Source organism: Pelodiscus sinensis, chromosome Z (assembly GCF_052426305.1).
Source record: "Pelodiscus sinensis isolate ZL-2025 chromosome Z, ASM5242630v1, whole genome shotgun sequence".
Taxonomy (NCBI): domain Eukaryota; kingdom Metazoa; phylum Chordata; order Testudines; family Trionychidae; genus Pelodiscus; species Pelodiscus sinensis.
Genome location: NC_143085.1, coordinates 26,556,330 through 26,573,577, shown reverse-complemented (window position 1 = coordinate 26,573,577; position 17,248 = coordinate 26,556,330). Strand labels below are relative to the sequence as shown.

The 17,248-nt window shown below is 49.4% G+C and overlaps 1 protein-coding gene across 2 annotated transcripts in view; it reads left to right on the top strand.

Annotated features, from left to right (window-relative positions):
* The window catches only part of TMEM132B (transmembrane protein 132B), a 543,321-nt gene that overhangs the window by 464,042 nt on the left and 62,031 nt on the right, over positions 1-17,248 (top strand). The gene's annotated exons all lie outside the window — the stretch shown is intronic.

Genomic DNA, 17,248 nt, shown 5'->3' with positions numbered 1-17,248 from the left:
CCACAGCTTCTACTGGCCACAATTCCCTCTTATTGATCAATGGGAGCTACAGGAGTGGTGTCTGCAGGCAAGGACAGTATGTGGAGTTCCCCTGCTCTGCCTCTCACAGGGGCTGCAGGGACATGCCAGCTATGTCCAGGAGCAGCAATGACCACAGGAATAATGATTCCAGCCATGACAGGTTATGCATTTGAGAACTCACTACTCACAGAATTAAATCGAAGCATAAGAGTGAAATGAAAATTAAGAACTACACAGACCAGTCAAAACCCAAAAATAATACACTTTGCAAGCAGTAAAACCTATGTGTTGGGTCGGAAGATGAGGGTGAAGGACAGTGTGTGTTTGTGAGAATGACAGACACAGTATGTGAGAGTGACAGAGATTTGCATTGCCAAACTCCCTCCTTATCCTTCTCTCTGTGTGGAGATGGGATACAGTAGTGGCGGGAGATGGAACACCCTGATGTGAGCGCCCCCCTCTTCTTCCTCCCACATCCTGCACATCAAGAAAGAGGCTCCCAAGGGGGCAGCTCCAAGGCACAGGGCAGGAAAATAATGACAGTGGGGGGAAGGGCAACTGAAGTGCCAGTGCTTGATAGCTTCCTGGCCAAACCAGTCAGGATCCCCTGTCAGAGGCTCCAAGATCTACTGGTAGATCCCAATCTACTGGTTGGTGACCAATGGTCTAACAAGTTCTAAGATGGAACTTGCTAAGTTTATGAGTGGGATTATATGAAAGAGCAGACTACAATAGCAGGAGCCTGGACTTGATGATCTGGGAGGTCTCTTCTGCTATGCCCCACAATGATCCTGAAGAATTTTGTGAAGAGCTTTTAAGGTCCTCTTCTCCGACTGCCTCAAGAATGATGTCCTGCCCATAGTGCTGAATTCAGAAAGAGCTTTGATGATCCCAGGGAACAACTTGAGACACCTAAAAATGGATTCGGAATGTATTGTCTCAGAATGGGAGGAGTAGATTCAATGAAAAATGCTAAGGAAATATGTATGAGGAAGAAATGTCACCAGTATATGCATTACAAGCACCCACCAGCACCCTGCCCTTTTCCCCAGCACACTGCCCACACCAGCACAGTTGGGGCCACATTTAGTGAGGCTTGGAGTTTTTTGGAGGGGTTGTTTTTTTGCATCTCACTTGTGTGGCCCTGACTGACTTTTCTGTGGATCAGTGACCCCTGACTCAAAACAGGTTCCCCACCTCTGTCAAAAACTGAAATATTTTGTGTTTGACATAATATTTTATTTTAAAATGAAGCCTGGCCAAGAAGCCCCCAATTGAGGCCAAGCCCTCATTCTGGCCACAGCATCATAACACTCCTGCACCGCCCCCCCCAACACCAAATCTGAGCCTTTCATGCACTGGAACCCCCTGTCCTGAGCCTCTCACATCCCCAAACTCCTGCACTCCCACATCCCCACTCTTCTGCCACAACACTCCTGCACCATCCACACACTACAACTCTGTGTCCTGAGCCCATCATACTCCCAGCCTCCCTGCCCTGAGCCCCTCACACACCCCAGCCCAAACTCCTGCACCCTCACAGCCATAAGCTTGTGGCTTGCTCAACACCCCAACCCTCTACCTGACCCCAACACTCCCCAGCCTGGAGCCCCCTCCCCAAGCCAGCATCCCCTTCTCTACCTCCTCCTGCATCCAAATTCCCTCCTAGAACTTGTACCTTTCACCCCTTCCCACACCCAATCCCTTATTTCCACCCTAGAGACCGTACCTCCTGTCTCAACCCAGTGAGAATGTATAAGGGCTGGAGATAGCAAGTGATAGAGAGGAGGGGAACAGACAAAGTGGGGTCTCAAGGAAGAGGTGGGGCCTTGGAGAAGGGATGGGGCAGATCTTGGCTTGTCTTTACACTTAAAAAGTGATCTTGGGTGTAAAAAGGCTGGAGACGACTGACCTACATGTTTTGTTAGTCTCTAAGGTGCTGCAGGACCATTTGTTGTTTTGTAAATTTTACCAGGCTTCTGCAACTCATGAGCTCCTGAACTGCTTCATTTACTGCTTCTGCAGATCCTGGTTTTATCCCTGTCAGGCTCTATCTGTGCCACAGAGGGTAGGATGTAAGGGTATGTCTACATTAAGAAATTATTTCAAAATAATTAAATTCAACTTAATAATTCCAGATTTTACAAAACTGAAATAATGTGTCCCCACTATGGGGGAGCCTAATAATTAGTCCAAGGCAGGCTCCATTAACACAGATGTGCCACCTTGACTGAGAGCCCCAGGAAGCACTGGGGAATAATTAGTTCAAATTACTGTGGGGAGTCGTTATTTTGAAATAGCAGCACCAAAGCATACAAATGAACATTATTTTGAAATAACTATTTCAGAATTAGTGTTAGTCCCCGAGGAAAGCAGGATTACAGATTTCAAAATAAGCAGCCCATTATTTTGCAATAATAGGCTTGTCAGTGTGGACGTTCCTCTTATAAATTTGACCATTTCAAATTTACAAATGGTTTGTAATTTGAAAATAACACCATACTGTAGACCAAGGTTAAGCCTCAACATGTAACAAAAGAGTGGAAACATTTCCAAGAACTGAAGTGTCCTAAATGCTGTAGTGGAACCAAAAGTTTTAACAGGAAAAACGGATATGGTGTATTGGTTTAATTCTATTTTGAAAAAAATCTTAGCAGGGTAATTTCCCTCACACTCTGGTGCATGGCTACCAGTAAAATGTGTCACCTTACTTAGATTTTCCAGTTACAGCTTTTAGGATATGCCTACACTACAGCGTTATTTTGAAATATCTTATTCCAAAATAGTTATTTCAAAATAGCTTATTTTGAAATAACACATCTAGACACAAAATGCATTTAAAAATAGCATTTTGCTATTTGAAAATAGTGCGTCCATACTGATAGGATGCTGATTTGCATTTAAGGCCGGCCGGAACTGATTCTGGCAGGGCATCAGGTCAGGAGTTACCTTGTGTAGCTGCTGCCTGTGGCTATCTGAGATCTGTGCTTAAAGGGACCCCCCCCTCCCCCAGACAGCCGGTTCTAAGGTTTCCCTGCTTGCTTGCCTACCTTGCTGAGGGACAGCAAAGCATTTTTTTCTCCGCATGATCTGGTTGCCCTCACTGAGGACACCACAGCACTCTGCAGCATGGAGCCGGAGCCACCTCTGGGCATGCTGGTGTTTCTCCTGGACAAGTTGCTGTGAGCCTGGCAGCATATTCTGCAGGCAGTAACAGTCTCCCTGGTGTGTCCTACTGGGAGCTTGTGCCTCATTCCTCCCTCACATCCTTCCACTTACCCCTCCCTAACCCCCTTTCCTGCTGTAGAATAAAAGAAAGATGTTCATTACAACAAAGCCTCTTTATTGAACAAAACTGGAGTGGGGGGGAGGGATGAAACTGAGGTGATACTGGGGAAAGAAGGTGGGAGAGGGGAGGAGGGAGGATGGGAGAGGGGAGGGGGAAACCTGGGAGGAGGGAGCTGGCAGGGGGAGGCAAGGGGAGGAAGGGGGACGAGAAGCTCATAGCTCAGGGTTGGGAGTCTTGCTGGCCCAACTGTCTCCCAGCACCATGGGTGTGGGGGCCTCGGCATCCCTGGGGTTTTGGGGATGGTGGGGAGGAAGAAGCAGGATGGGGAGAAGGAGTGGGAGGAGGAGCGGTAGCTGGGGAGGCAGCAGGGGCTGGAGCAGCAGGAGGCAGCAAACTCTGCCCCAGGGTTGATGACCACCTGGGGGGCATGGACCGTCCTGCCCCCCAGGATGCGGCCAATGGCATCAAAATAGGGCCACGGTTCTGGGTCTGCCCCTGATTGGGAGTTGCCCCCTGTGGCCCTGGCGTACACCTGCCACGGAATCTTTATTTTCATGCACGCTTGCTCCTGGGACCACATGTGGCCTTTGGTGGCAGCCATCCACCTGTAGATGGCTGCATTCCTCTGTTTACTGCGGAGATCGTGGATGTTGGAGGCATCCCCCCAAACCTAAATTAGGTCCCTGACCTCCGCACTGGACCAGGCAGGCGCCTGCCTTTTCCGGCCCCTGGCAGGCTCCTGCGATCTGGCAGACTGATCCTGGGGAGCGGTGGAGGGCTGGCTGGAACTGGCTGCCTGGCTCATGCTGGAGCCACTGGGTCAGGTACAGCGACTACTGGCTCTGGGCTGGCAGGCTTGGAGCTGGCACAGGCACTATGGTCAGAGTCTACCCCTTTAAGGGCTCCAGGGAGGGAGGAAGGGAGAGAAGTTTTCTTGGTTGTGCCACCAGGGCCACCAGGGCACCCTGGGAAAGGCTGGAGGCCCCCTATTTCGAAATAAGCATCTACACAGCGCTTATTTCGAAATAGCAATTTCAAAATTGGTGCTATTCCTCGTGGAATGATGTTTACAAATTTTGAAATAAGCCCTCCGCTATTTCAATTTAATTTTAGAACAGCGGTTTGGCTGTGTAGATGCTGGTAAAGTTATTTTGAAATAACTTTTCTGTGTAGACATACCCTTAGAGTTGACAGGTCCTTTGTCCCAGAATCAGGCACAATATTTAGTCTACGGTTGGGAACTCTGATGTGCACAGTTGCAATATTCACACTGTAAGAACTCATATATTTACAAATATATTTTATTAATACAGACATCCAACTTCACAAGATAGATAGGTAATGTATATCTGTATTTCCTTATACTCACACCATTCCTTCTAGAAGAACCTACACTGTCATGATTTTCCGAAAACTTTTCCGTTAAAAGCATTTTCAGAAAAGCACGTCTAGATTGGCAGGATGCTTTTCCGCAAAAGCACTTTTTGCAGAAAAGCGTCTGTGGCCAATCTAGACGCGGTTTTCCACAAAAAAGCCCCGCTCACCATTTTTGCGATCAGGGCTTTTTTGCAGAAAACAGTACTGTGCTGTCTACACTGGCCCTTTTGTGCAAAAGTCTTTCAGAAAAAGACTTTTGCCCGAACGGGAGCAGCATAGTATTTCCGGAAAAGCAGTGACGATCTTACATGAGATCATCAGTGCTTTTCCGGAAATTCAAGCGGCCAGTGTAGACAGCTGGCAAGTTTTTCCGGAAAAGCGGCTGATTTTCCAGAAAAAAATGGCCAGTCTAGACACAGCCAAAGTGTTAGCCTTCATATTCCTCATCACTATCACCTTCTTCCTCCTCACTAGTGGCCATAATTCTGGTACCTCCCAACGACTACATCTTCTTCTCCTGCTGCTCCTGGGCTGGGGTGCTGTTTTTATAATATGTTACCATGATGTTGTTATGTTTGATACATATTCAGTAAGGGAAATTTCCTTTTCTTCTTGTTTTTATTTCCTCACCTTACTAATGGTAAGTGTCTTTTTTCTATAGGCCAGTATATCACTGATCTCAACTTATTATTACATACATCAATTAATTACCATGGTCTTTTTGTGGTTATGTATCACATTTATTATTTCTGTCCTATCCAGTTATTCAGTCCAGCTGTAACCAGTTATTTTAGTTTTTTTTCCCTCAAGTAATGATGTTTTCTTGGTAAGTTTGAGGGTATTCTTGAAAGACCCAATGTCATTGATGGTTTATCTAGGTGACAGGTCCCAGATACATGCACGTTGACTGTGCTATGGGGGTGAAAGATCCCAGGGATGTGTATGCTAGCTTTGCCTTAACTCTTCATACATGATGTGGCCTGTCAGTTCCTTGGGTTACAGCCAAACTGCCAAACTAATATAAATTTACTGCACTTTATTATAATGAACATATAAACAAAACCATAAGGAAATAATGAATCTATATATATCCCAGGATGTATATATATCTATAGGCAAGCCCTACAGGCTACATGTGTATTAAAGAGAGACATAGCAGAGTATTTCTACATGAGAAAGCATCCAACTGTGAAAGGAGGAGTTCCTTCATGTTGAATCAATAAGTCTACACTCGTGCCTTGCACTGAAGATGAGTTTATTGAAAAATTGGTGACCTATAGCAATCTATAGTACTACAGAGGCTAAGTCATGTTAGACAACAAAAAGGAGCAAAATGTAGAAAAGCAAACATCTTACAACCATAAAAAAGGTGCTGTTCAAGTTAAATCAATAGGACTACATTTCTGGCCTGCATAAAACATGAGTCTTTAATAGAGATATTTCAGTAAACAGCATCTAATGGCTGGGGTAGCCACAAGCTGACTTCAGTGATACCTACTATATGAACATGGCATGTCATTAAAAGGTGAGAATTGAGTGAATTTACACAATACACAAACAAAAATCAATGCCTTTAAAAACACAAACTCTCCCTCTTTGTGGAGGTTTGATGTATTTGCATTTAAGGTCCATATTAGAGTAGCAATAGAAGCCACTCACTCTTTGTCACATTTATTAACACTGTAGCACATAGGAAATAAAATTCATGATGATTGTAAAGACTCGGGTGAATACATTATTTGGATGTAGGTATAGTGGCAAAAAAATGTGTGTTTTTTTAATGATGGCAACATTTTCCAAGGGCATGCTAGAACTACAGGAGATTCTTCATCTGGGTACAAACAGATGTGAAAGGTTCACAGCAACCCATATTGCTTAATGGGGAAGGCATTCCTCAGCAAGGTAGAAGGAGGTTTGGTGAGGAGGTGCCAGTGTAGAAAAGATTGACAGCTAGTGTCCAAAATAAAAATGGATGGCTGTTCCCACAGAAAGAAATAAAGCCCCAACGTTGCGAGCAGCTGTGCAACAATGTGTCCTTGCTTCCATGTCATCTCTAGCAGGACTGTTGCCTCCAAGAAATTATGGAGTGTTCCCACCAGAGCTGCTGGAAAATTTAAAAATGTTTATGAAAAACGGGGAAGGGATTGTGAAAGTTTTCATTTTTTTACTACCTCCTCATTCCAAATATATAGTAGCCCAGTGTCTGTGAGTCTGTACTGCTGAAATGCTGGCTGTTCCCTCTGGGGGGCACTATTGCCTGAAATGCTGGCAACAAAAAGTTTTGCGCAAAAGAGACTTTTGCCCGAACGGGAGCAGCATAGTATTTCTGCAAGAAGCACTGATTTCTTACAGTAGGAAGTCAGTGCTTTTGTGGAAATTCAAGGGGCCAGTGTAGACAGCTGGCAAGTTTTTCCAGAAAAGCGGCTGATTTTCTGGAAAAACTGGCCAGTCTAGACACAGCCATAGGGTGTAATATGGGAATTGTGATGGAAAAGGGAATCTTCTTGCCCATATTCTCTGGGGTTGTGCAGATCCTCCATTGCCTCGGTGTTCCTATAGCCAACTGCAAGTGCTGTCTTGCAGGTACCTTGCAGAGAGATTTGACTGTTAGACAGCCTTCTTAGACAGCAAATGGAGATGGACCTATGGTACCAAAGATTCAGTTCAAATGTTCCCTAAGCTCGGTTGTATACTGACCAGACATTCCAGTTTAGACCCACCTCTTGCAGAAGTCAAATCACTTTTTAAAATTACCTTAGGACATACAAAGGAAGCTTAGACATTTGAAATATTTGAAAACAAGACCCAAGGAATTTATGTGGAAGAAGAGAGGACTTCACTGGACCAGTTTAGACCCTTGCAGTGTTGATCTTCCTCCAAGTGGAGCTGTGGCGTGTAACATAGTTTTTGCAATGCTGAGTTGAGCAATACTTAAACACCTTTAAAAATCTGAACTTTAGACATGGAACTCCAAGTGGCATTTGGTCACCTAAATCCCTTTACTTTTTTGGAGGTGGGGCAAAGGAATAAGCATACCTGTGGTTCATAAGAACACAGGAAAAGGGAGGGAAGAATATTAAATTTATCAGACAGAAAGATGACCAGCAGAAATGCAGCAGGAGATTCTGGACTAGACATCATCAAAAATGCTAAACAAAATGTCACTGTGTTCTCCATTGCCACGATAGCAGGAGATTAATAAAATATGATGTTTGAACATTTCTGGACGAAGTGGGAAATGAAGCCACAGAGGAATATACAACAATTGCTATATCACAGGCTCAAAAGTGTGTCTACAGCCCATAACATTTAAAAAAGGGCTATGGGATAGCAGCTGAGAAGCAATAAACAACTTAAGGATCAGTGAAGCAGAGAGCAAACAAGCTTCTTAAAGGAGAAAATGGTAAAATCATCAGAGAGGCTGCATCTCTGTTAACTACGGTTCCAAACAAACCTTGAAAGCATAACAGAGAGACTGCACTGTGACAGCTGCTGTTGGGCATAGCATTGTTAGTAAGTGCTGGAAATCTATTTAGCAATCCCAATATTATATTATTTCAGCTCTACATATTCTGTATATGTGAGGTAAGAAATGTCTTAGAGAGCAATAGTAGCTGCAAAAGGCATGATATAAGTGAACGGGAAAAGTGAACCCACAATATATATTAAATACAGGCCACTGCCCTTCAGGTTACAGTAAGATATAGTAATTCCTCCCCCTGGTGTGAATAAAAGGAACACCTGTGATTTTGTGTGGAAGTAATTCTGGATTTGTGATTGGAATAATTGGCATCTGGATATGAGACACCTTGGCTTACCCATTCCACATACTCTGTTTTAGCAGCAACCACTGGGCTGGTTTGTTTAGTTCATGTTCTGCTTCCTTTCTCTTTCTTTTTTCCTAGGCTTCTTTAGCATAGGACCAGCTTTAATAGTTTCCTTTGTTTCATTTCCTGATAATCTCATCCTACCTCTGGGTCTAGAGTGTCTCACTATTTATGCATTTTAAATCTTACTATATATTTTAGAAATGTGGCTATGTCTAGACTGCAGAACTTCCGGAAAAACTTCTTCCAAAAGAGATTGTCTACACAGCAAAATTGCATCGAGAAAGCGATCTGGTTTTTCGAAAGATAGTGTCCATACTGAATGGATGCTATCTCGCATTTAAGTTGTGATTACAGAGTGGCCACCAAGGCACCTGTGCTGTTTCCTCTTTCCTCTTTTGAAAGAGCTCCCTTGCTACGTCTACACTGACATGATCTTGCGCAAAAACTCTTTTGCAGAAGAGTTCTTGTGCAAAAACTCTTCCAGAAGAGAGCGTCTACAGTGGCATGTGCATTTGCGCAAGAGCATCCATGCCAGTGTAGATGCTCTCTTGTGCAAGAAAGCTCTTATGATCATTTTAACCATAGGGCTTTCTTCTTCGAGTGGTTGCTCATGTCCATTCGAACTAGGTGTGCGCACCGGAGCATTTTGATCCTGCCTTGAGGGCAGGGGGCTGGACTCGATGACCTCTCGAGGTCCCTTCCAGTCCTATTATTCTATGATTCTATGATTTTCCCTAGCGGTACCCATAGCGCCAGCAGGGTGTCCCCTGGAATGGCACCGCCATGGCGGTCCATAAATACCTCTGCCGGCGTTGCCCCACCTCAGTTCCTTCTTACCACCCATGATGGTCGTTGGAGCGTGTCTCTCTCTTAGATCAATTAATGGTTCCTGTTTCTCTTAGCATTGTAAATAGTTCAATTAGTTAGGTAGTTATTGTCTCTTTGTTTTGTTCCTTCTTCTCCGTTGGGGGTGAGGAATGTCAGAGCTGCAAGGCTTTAAGGTGTGTGCTGTCTGCGCAAAGTTCATGCCCAAAGGAGACCCTCACGACAGTTGTCTGAAGTGTCTGGGTGAGGGCCATCTTACAGATGCCTGTAAGATCTGCAAGTCTTTTAAGCTGCGCACAGAGGGTATGTCTACACTACAACGTTAATTGGAACTAACTTAGTTCGAATTAGTTAATTCGAACTAATGGATCCAGACTAAAATCTAGTTAGAATTAGCGTTTTGCTAAGTCGAACTAGCATGTCCACATTAAGTGGACCCTGAACCGGGGTTAAGGATGGCTGGAAGCAGTGCCGGCAGGGCATCAGAGGAGGACTTAGAGCGTGGAGATGCTGTCTCAGGCTAGCCAAGGGCTGTGCTTAAAGGGTCTCAACCCCCACCCCGGACAGACAGTTCTCAGGGGTGCCCCGCTTGCAAAGCAGTCCTGGCTTGGATTGCCCGGACTACCCACACTGGGCACATCACAGCACTCGGCCATCAGCCCGGCTGCACTTGCCGCAGGCTGCCATCTGGAGAGTGGAGGCAATTGGGGGGCTGCAGGAGAGCTTCCACCCCCAGAAGCCCACAGAGCCAGCCCAGCCCTCCCCATCGGGGGCTCGTGCATCATTCCTCCCTCACCTCCTTCCACTTACCCTTCCCTAGCCCCTCTTCTTGATGTACAAAATAAAGATAACGTGTCTTCCAAAATGGAATCTGTCTTTATTGAACAAAACTGGGGGAGACTGGGAAAAGGAGGTGGGAGAGGGGAAGAGAGAGGCTGGGAGAGGGGAGGGCAACTAAAATGATCAGGGGTTGGGAACAGGTCCCATATGAAGAGAGGCTAAAGAGATTGGGACTTTTCAGCTTAGAAAAGGGGAGACGGAGGGGGGACAGGATAGAGGTCTCTAAAAGCAGGAGTTGGGTGGAGAGGGTGCATACAGAAAAGTTCTTCATTAGTTCCCATAAAGAAGTACTAGAGGACATCAAAGGAAAGGAATGGGTAGCAGGTTTCAAACTAGTAAGAGAAAGTTGTTCTTCACAAAGCAAATACTTAACCTGTGGAACTCCTTGCTGCAGGAGGCTGTGAAGGCTAGAACTAGAACAGAGTTTAAAGGGAAGTGAGATCAAGTCATGGAGGTTGGGTCCATGGAGTGGTATTAGCCAGGGGGTAGGAGTGGTGTCCCTGCCCAAGGTGTGTGGAAGGCTGGAGAGGGATGGCACGAGACAAATGGCTTGGTCACTGTCTTCGGTCCCAGTGCCTAGTGTGGAGATCGCAGACGAGGTCCACGATGTCTGCACTAGCCCAGGCGGGTGCCCGCCTCTTGCAGTCCCGGGCAAGCTCCCGGGAGCCGCCAGCCTGGTCCCGGGAAGAGGGGGAGGGCTGGGGGGCATCGGGTGGCTGGCTCAATCCGTGCCAGGTGCAGGGTCTGCTGGCTGGGTGCTGGCAGGCCTGCACCTGGCACGGGCACCGTAGCCAGCCCATGTCCCTTTAAGGGGTCCGGGGCCGGGAGGGGGACAATAGAGTTTCCCTGGTGTCGGCCAGAGTGGCCACCAGGGAAACCTGGAGAGGGCTAGCCTCCCAGTAGTTCCAATTAAGGTGCTACACACCCCTTAATTTGAACTAGCTAGTTCGAACTAGGCTTAATCCTCGTAAAATGAGGTTTTCCTAGTTCGAACTAAGCGCTCCGCTAGTTCGAATTAAGTTCCAACTAGCGGAGCGCTAGTGTATCACCTATCAAATTTAATTCGAACTAACGTCTCTTAGTTTTAATTAACTTTGTAGTGTAGACATACCCTAAGAAGGAGAGAGTCCCTCGTCTAAAACTCCTCCTCATGGAGGCAGCTTTACAGCCGGCACTGGCTGGGCACTCTGCAGTACACGGAGTATTTGTGTCCACACAAGATGCTCCATCCCGAGGCCGGACCTTGGCGTTGAGGGCCCGGCACCGGTCTCACTCTCCGGCACCGAAGAGGTTGAGAAAGTCTCATGGGAGGTCTCCGAGCCGGAAACTCAGATCGGGCCTGCACCATATTGCCGACTCACCGGTGAACACATCCTCACCCTCTACGGTGCGGCATAAGCGAGCGGGATGTCCGTCCAGTCCAGTGCAATTACCCTCACACTGCCCTTCCATGCCGGACACCTTTGAGGTGGCGCAGGACCTCATTAGCCTCATTACCTCTGCGCCGGCATGATCGGCCAGCTCAGGCCACTTATGCAGTGGGACCATCCCTGGTGGGACCAGTACCGCTTTCCTCCTCACCAGTGGCGGTATTGACGCAGGCCTCCAAGCCTCACCCGGCACCCGACTGGGCTTGGCCTTCCTCAGTCCTGGGACCTCTTCCTGTCCCCCTCTTGGCCACCCCGGTGCTGTTCTACTCTAGCCTTGTGACAACGTCTACGGCACCATCGTTGACACCGGCGGTGAGCAGCTTCCTAGGAGTGCTGTTTCAGTCATTGGCGTCGGGCCCTTCAGCATCAGCCTCTTCAGCACTGATGCATGTTTTGGCACCGTCGCAGGCACCGGCATCGACCATGTGGACCTTGCCAGTACCTCAATCAATGGTGATGTCGGCTTCTTCGGGGTTCGTCTCGCAACCAATACCGGCTTCAGCAGCGCCTTCCTGCTCTACGTTGGCACCGCAGCCGGCACTGCGACTTGGCCTCCCTATGCCGTGACCGGCTCAATCCCGGGCACCACGACTCGACCTTTCGGCACCAACACCACTTTCAGTACCGGGACCGATTCCCCAGGTGCTGCAATACCCATCTGTTCCCCCGGTGCCACAATAACCGCCAGCTCCCCCAGTGCTGCAACAGCCATCTGTTCCCCCAGTGCCGCAACAGGCACCGCTAACAGCACTGGTACCGGGACTGGTCTTCCCGGTTCCGGCATGCCCCCACTGAGCACACGCGGGCAAACCTGAGTCCATGGCCAGGTTTGCCCCCCCATTGGTTACGGGGCATTCCTCATCTGCGCCTCCCTGGCTGGAGTCTGATTACTCTTCAGATTCTGATGTGACATGATTCAGGTCGGAGTCCTCGGGAGCCTCTTTGGTTCATAGATCCCATTCCTGGCACCGACGTGATTGTTCACAGGTGCAGCAGATTTGGCCACCTCAACTGCAGTGGCCCTTCTGGACTCCATGGGCTTACCACCAGTGGCAGGGGCCTGTGCCCTCCTCTGTTGTGTCAGGAGTCTCGGGTCACTGAACGCAACCATCAGCATCGCTGTCGCGACTGCCTCCTTCCCCCCAGAGGCCTCTTGCATCGGATCCTGCAGCTGAGACACAGGCTTCGGTGCCGGAGCCGCTTCCGCAAGCGATACCGCATGTCCAACCATGCCTCACCCAGTTCCTACGCTGGACCCGGCACCGATCCAGGAGTCGTCATCATCATCGTCTCCTGATGAAGCCCTGGCGGATCCTGCACCGGCGCTGCCTACTATAGGTGCCTGAGCACATCAGGAGCTGCTCAGGCGTCTGGCCTCCAATCTGGGTGTCCCTGTGGAGCCAGTAGTGCCTCTGGCAAACACCGGTGACCCTGACCCCTACCTTAAAAGGAGTCGAGAGGCGCTACTGCGTTCCCCAGTCGGGGCACGAACACCTGTACTCCCAGCCTGTCCCGGGGTCCTTGGTCGTTCAGGCTGCGGCCCAAAGAGAGAAGCTTCCCCAGCCGGGGCTGTGTCTGAAAGCTAGGGAGCCCAAGCGTCTTGACTTGATGGACTGTAAGGTGTATGCCACCGGTGGGGTGCAACTCCGCATTGCATCAGCAAGCGATGCTGAATCATTATGCTTTTAATACCTAGCAGGCTGTGAATAAGTTTAAGGACAAGCTGCCTGCCGAGACCCATCAGGAGTTTGCGACCATGACCTCTGAGGGTAAAGCCATTGCCCGTACAGACCTCCAGGCTTCCCCGGATGCTGTCGACTCTGCAGCCCGCACCATGGTGTCAGGTGTGGTTATGCGCCGTGGTGCCTGGCTACAGGTGTCTGGAATACCTCCTGATGTCCAGTCTACTATCCAGGATCTGCCTTTTGACGGCAAGGCATTATTCTCGGAGCACATGGACTCAAGGCTCCATACGCTCAAGGACACGAGGTCTACCCTTTGGTCCTTGGGGATCCACACACCGGCTCCTCAGCGTCGTCAGCTGCCCTACAGACAGCAGGGGAGACCACAGTCCCAGGTCCCCCATGGGGATTACTGGAGACACCATCCTCGTGATCCTGGTGGAGGTGCGGGGGTGGCTGCGGGCCCCTCGTCCACAAGGGGTCGTAGACGTCGTCCGAGAGGGGACAACCCCCGTGGGATTGATCAAGGTCCCTCCCAGCAGCATAAGCACCAATTTTGACGGGCTCCCAGAGAGTCGTGCACCAGCCTCCCACCCTGGCCCCCCGTTTGGGGCCAGGTTATCCTGGTTTGCTCAGGCCTGGGCAGAAATCATGACCGATGCCCAGGTCCTAAACATAGTCAGGAGTGGCTGTACTATCCCTTTTTTGGGCTCTCCCCCTTCCAACCTGCCCGCCCCATCCCTTTTCAGGGACACCTCTCACGAAGGCAAGCTCCTCCAGGAGGTGCTGGCGCTCCTCCAAAAGGGAGCTGTGGAGAGGGTCCCTTTCTGTCTGGAGGGCAAAGGGTTTTACTCCCGATATTTCATTGTCCCGAAACTCAAGGGCGGGGTCCGTCCCATCTTAGATCTCAGGGACCTTAACAAGGCGGTCATGAAATCCAAATTCAGAATAGTAACCCTGGCTTCTGTCATTCTGGTCCTACAGTTAGGAGACTGGTACGCAACTCTCGATCTCAGGGATGCTTACTTCCATGTGGCGATAAGACCCAGCCACAGGAGATTTCTCCGTTTCATTGTTTTCCAATGCCACTTCCAATTTACAGTGCTCCCATTTGGCCTTTCAATGGCACCAAGGGTCTTTACAAAATGCATGGCAGTCGTAGCAGCATTCCTTCGCAAAAGAGGGGTAACACGTGTTTCCGTTCCTGGATGACTGGCTAATTCGTGGTCATTCCTATGAACAAGTGGAGACCGCACCTCACAAGGGCCCTCCTCGTAAGGCAGGAACTTATGCTAAACAAGGAAAAGTCATCGTTGACTCCCTCTCAGCACCTCGAATTCGTAGGTGCCCTCTTGGACGCCAGAGTGGCGAGGGCACTTCTCCCCAGAATAAGGTTCCTGTCCATAGTGGAGCTGGTCTCCGAATTAACTCAGTTCCCTATCACGACTGCTCGGGTCTGCTCAAGGTTGCTGAGGCACATGGTGGCGTGTACGTACGTGGTACGCCATGCTCGAATGAAGCTCAGGCCTCTGCAGACCTGGTTGACAAAGGCATTCAACCAATCCAGGAGTCTCTGGGACTTGGTTCTCACAGTGCCTCTGGAAGTAATAGCCTCCTTACAATGGTGGACTCAGGAGGCTGTGGTGTTCAGTGGGATCCCCTTCACCGTACCTTCCCTCTTGCTCACTCTGGTCACAGATGCCTTGGACCTGGGTTGGGGAGTGCACCTGGGGTGCCACAGGACCCAGGGTCTTTGGTCCCCTGCACAGTGGGCTCTGCACATAAATGTCCGGGAGCTCAGGGCAGTCGGGAGAGTGTGTGAGACCTTTCTGTCGAAGCTCTCTTGCCACTCTGTCTTCCTCCGCCTGGACAACATGGCAGCTGTATTTTACATCAGCAGGCAGGGGGGAGCCCGGTCACCTCCCCTCTGCCGTGAGGCTCTGTACCTCTGGGACCTGTGCATACAGCACAACATAGTTTTGCAGGCAGAGTACCTGCCGGGGTGCAAAAACCTGCTGGCCGATGCTCTGAGCAGGTCCTTCGGAGCCCACGAGTGGTCTCTCAAGGACTCGGCCCTTCGTCAGATCTTCCACAGGTGGGGCTATCCCCTACTAGACCTGTTTGCCTCGGCACGCAATACCAAGTGTCAGAGTTACTGCTCCCTGTTGAGGTTGGGGAAACAGTCCTGGGGGGATGCCATGACTATGCTGTAGCCAGTGGGCATCCTTTATCCTTTCCCTCCATTTCCCCTAATTCCCAGGGTTCTGACCAGGGTGAAGACCATCAGGTCTATGGTCATCCTGATAGGCCCCACGTGGCCCAGACAATTCTGGTTCCCTATACTGGTGGACATTCTCAGCAAGGAGCCTATAACACTCCCGCCAGCTCCTGACCCAACCTTGGGACTGGGGGACCATGGTTCACCCAAATCTCAGGTCTCTCCACCTAACGGCCTGGTTTATTTGTGGTTGACCCAACCGGAAAGGGAATGTTCCCAGGAGGTACAGATGGTGCTCCTAAGTAGGAAACCGTCTACAGGCAGTCTTATGCAGCCAAGTGGCGGCGCTTCTCATCTTGGGCGTCCAGAAGGGGAGTGCACCCGTCCTATGCACCTGTCCCGTCCATTCTGGACTACCTTTTTGAACTTAGGTCCGGTGGCCTCTCTACGTCCTCTATCGAAGTCCATGTGGCATCTCTCTCCACCTTCTATGTTGGTTCGGCAGGAGTTTCTCTGTTTTCTGATCCTGTGGTAAAAAGGTTCCTTAAGGGTTTGGATAAGTTGTATCCCTCGGTTAGACCCCCTCTCTCCACTTGGGACCTTAACCTTGTTTTGTTTAGACTTGTGTTGCCCCCCACCTCCATTTGAGCCGCTGGCCACGTGCTCTTTGAAGCACCTCTCTATGAAGGTTGCATTCATTGTGGCCATTACATCGGTTCGCAGGCTCTCCGAACTGAGGGTGTTAACTATAAATCCGTCCTACCTGGTGTTTTCTGACAATAACCTGAGGCTCCGCCCTCACCCGGCTTTTCTCCCCAAACAAAAGGAGAAAAGGTGGTGGCACCGTTCCATTTATCCCAAGAAATTTACCTCCCGGTTTTCTTTCCAAAGCCCCACGCCTGCCCTAAGGAGCAAGTGTTCCATTCCCTGGATGCTAGACGTGCGCTAGCTTTTTATATTGATCAGACCAAACCTTTTCGCAAATCCACACAATTGTTTATTGCTGTTGTTGACAGAATGAAAGGGCTTCCCATTTCGACCCAGAGGTTGTCCAATACAGGGTGTATCAGGGAATGTTATGCCCTGGCCGGGAAGGTCCCACCCCAGGTTACAGCACACTCCACCAGTGCGCAGGCGTCCTCTGTGGCTTTTGGGGCGCAGGTTCCAATCACTGAAATCTGCAGGGCGGCCACGTGGTCATCGCTCCACACCTTTACGGCGCACTACGCACTTGCACAGCAGGCCAGCGAGGATGCAGGAATGGGCTCTGCAGTACTCAACTCTGTATTGTAAATATGTTTGTTATCAGTGTCACATTGCACTTTTACAGTTTTTCTGTGTTTGCTTGGTTGAATAAATGTGTTGCATTGTTCAACTTTCGTGGACTTCTCTTTCTGAGTGCTCCGACCCCTCCTCTTTGAAGTGGGGTTGGCTTGGAAGTCACCTAATTCAAATGGACATGAGCAACCACTCGAAGAAGAAAAGAACGGGGAGCAAGTGTTGCAGGCAGCCATTTGGGCCCCAGGCCCTCCATGCAACATCCCCATGCTGCATGGGGACCGTGGTGCCCAAACAGCCACTTATGCCATTTGCTCCCCCGTGGCAACCCAGCTGAGCGGCGCAGAAGTCAGCCGAGTGCCACAGTGGGAGGGGAAGGATGTGACTCAGGAAACAGTGTCGCCCAGAGGGAACAGCCAGGGAGGCAACAGCGCTGCCCAGAGGGAAGAGCCAGCATT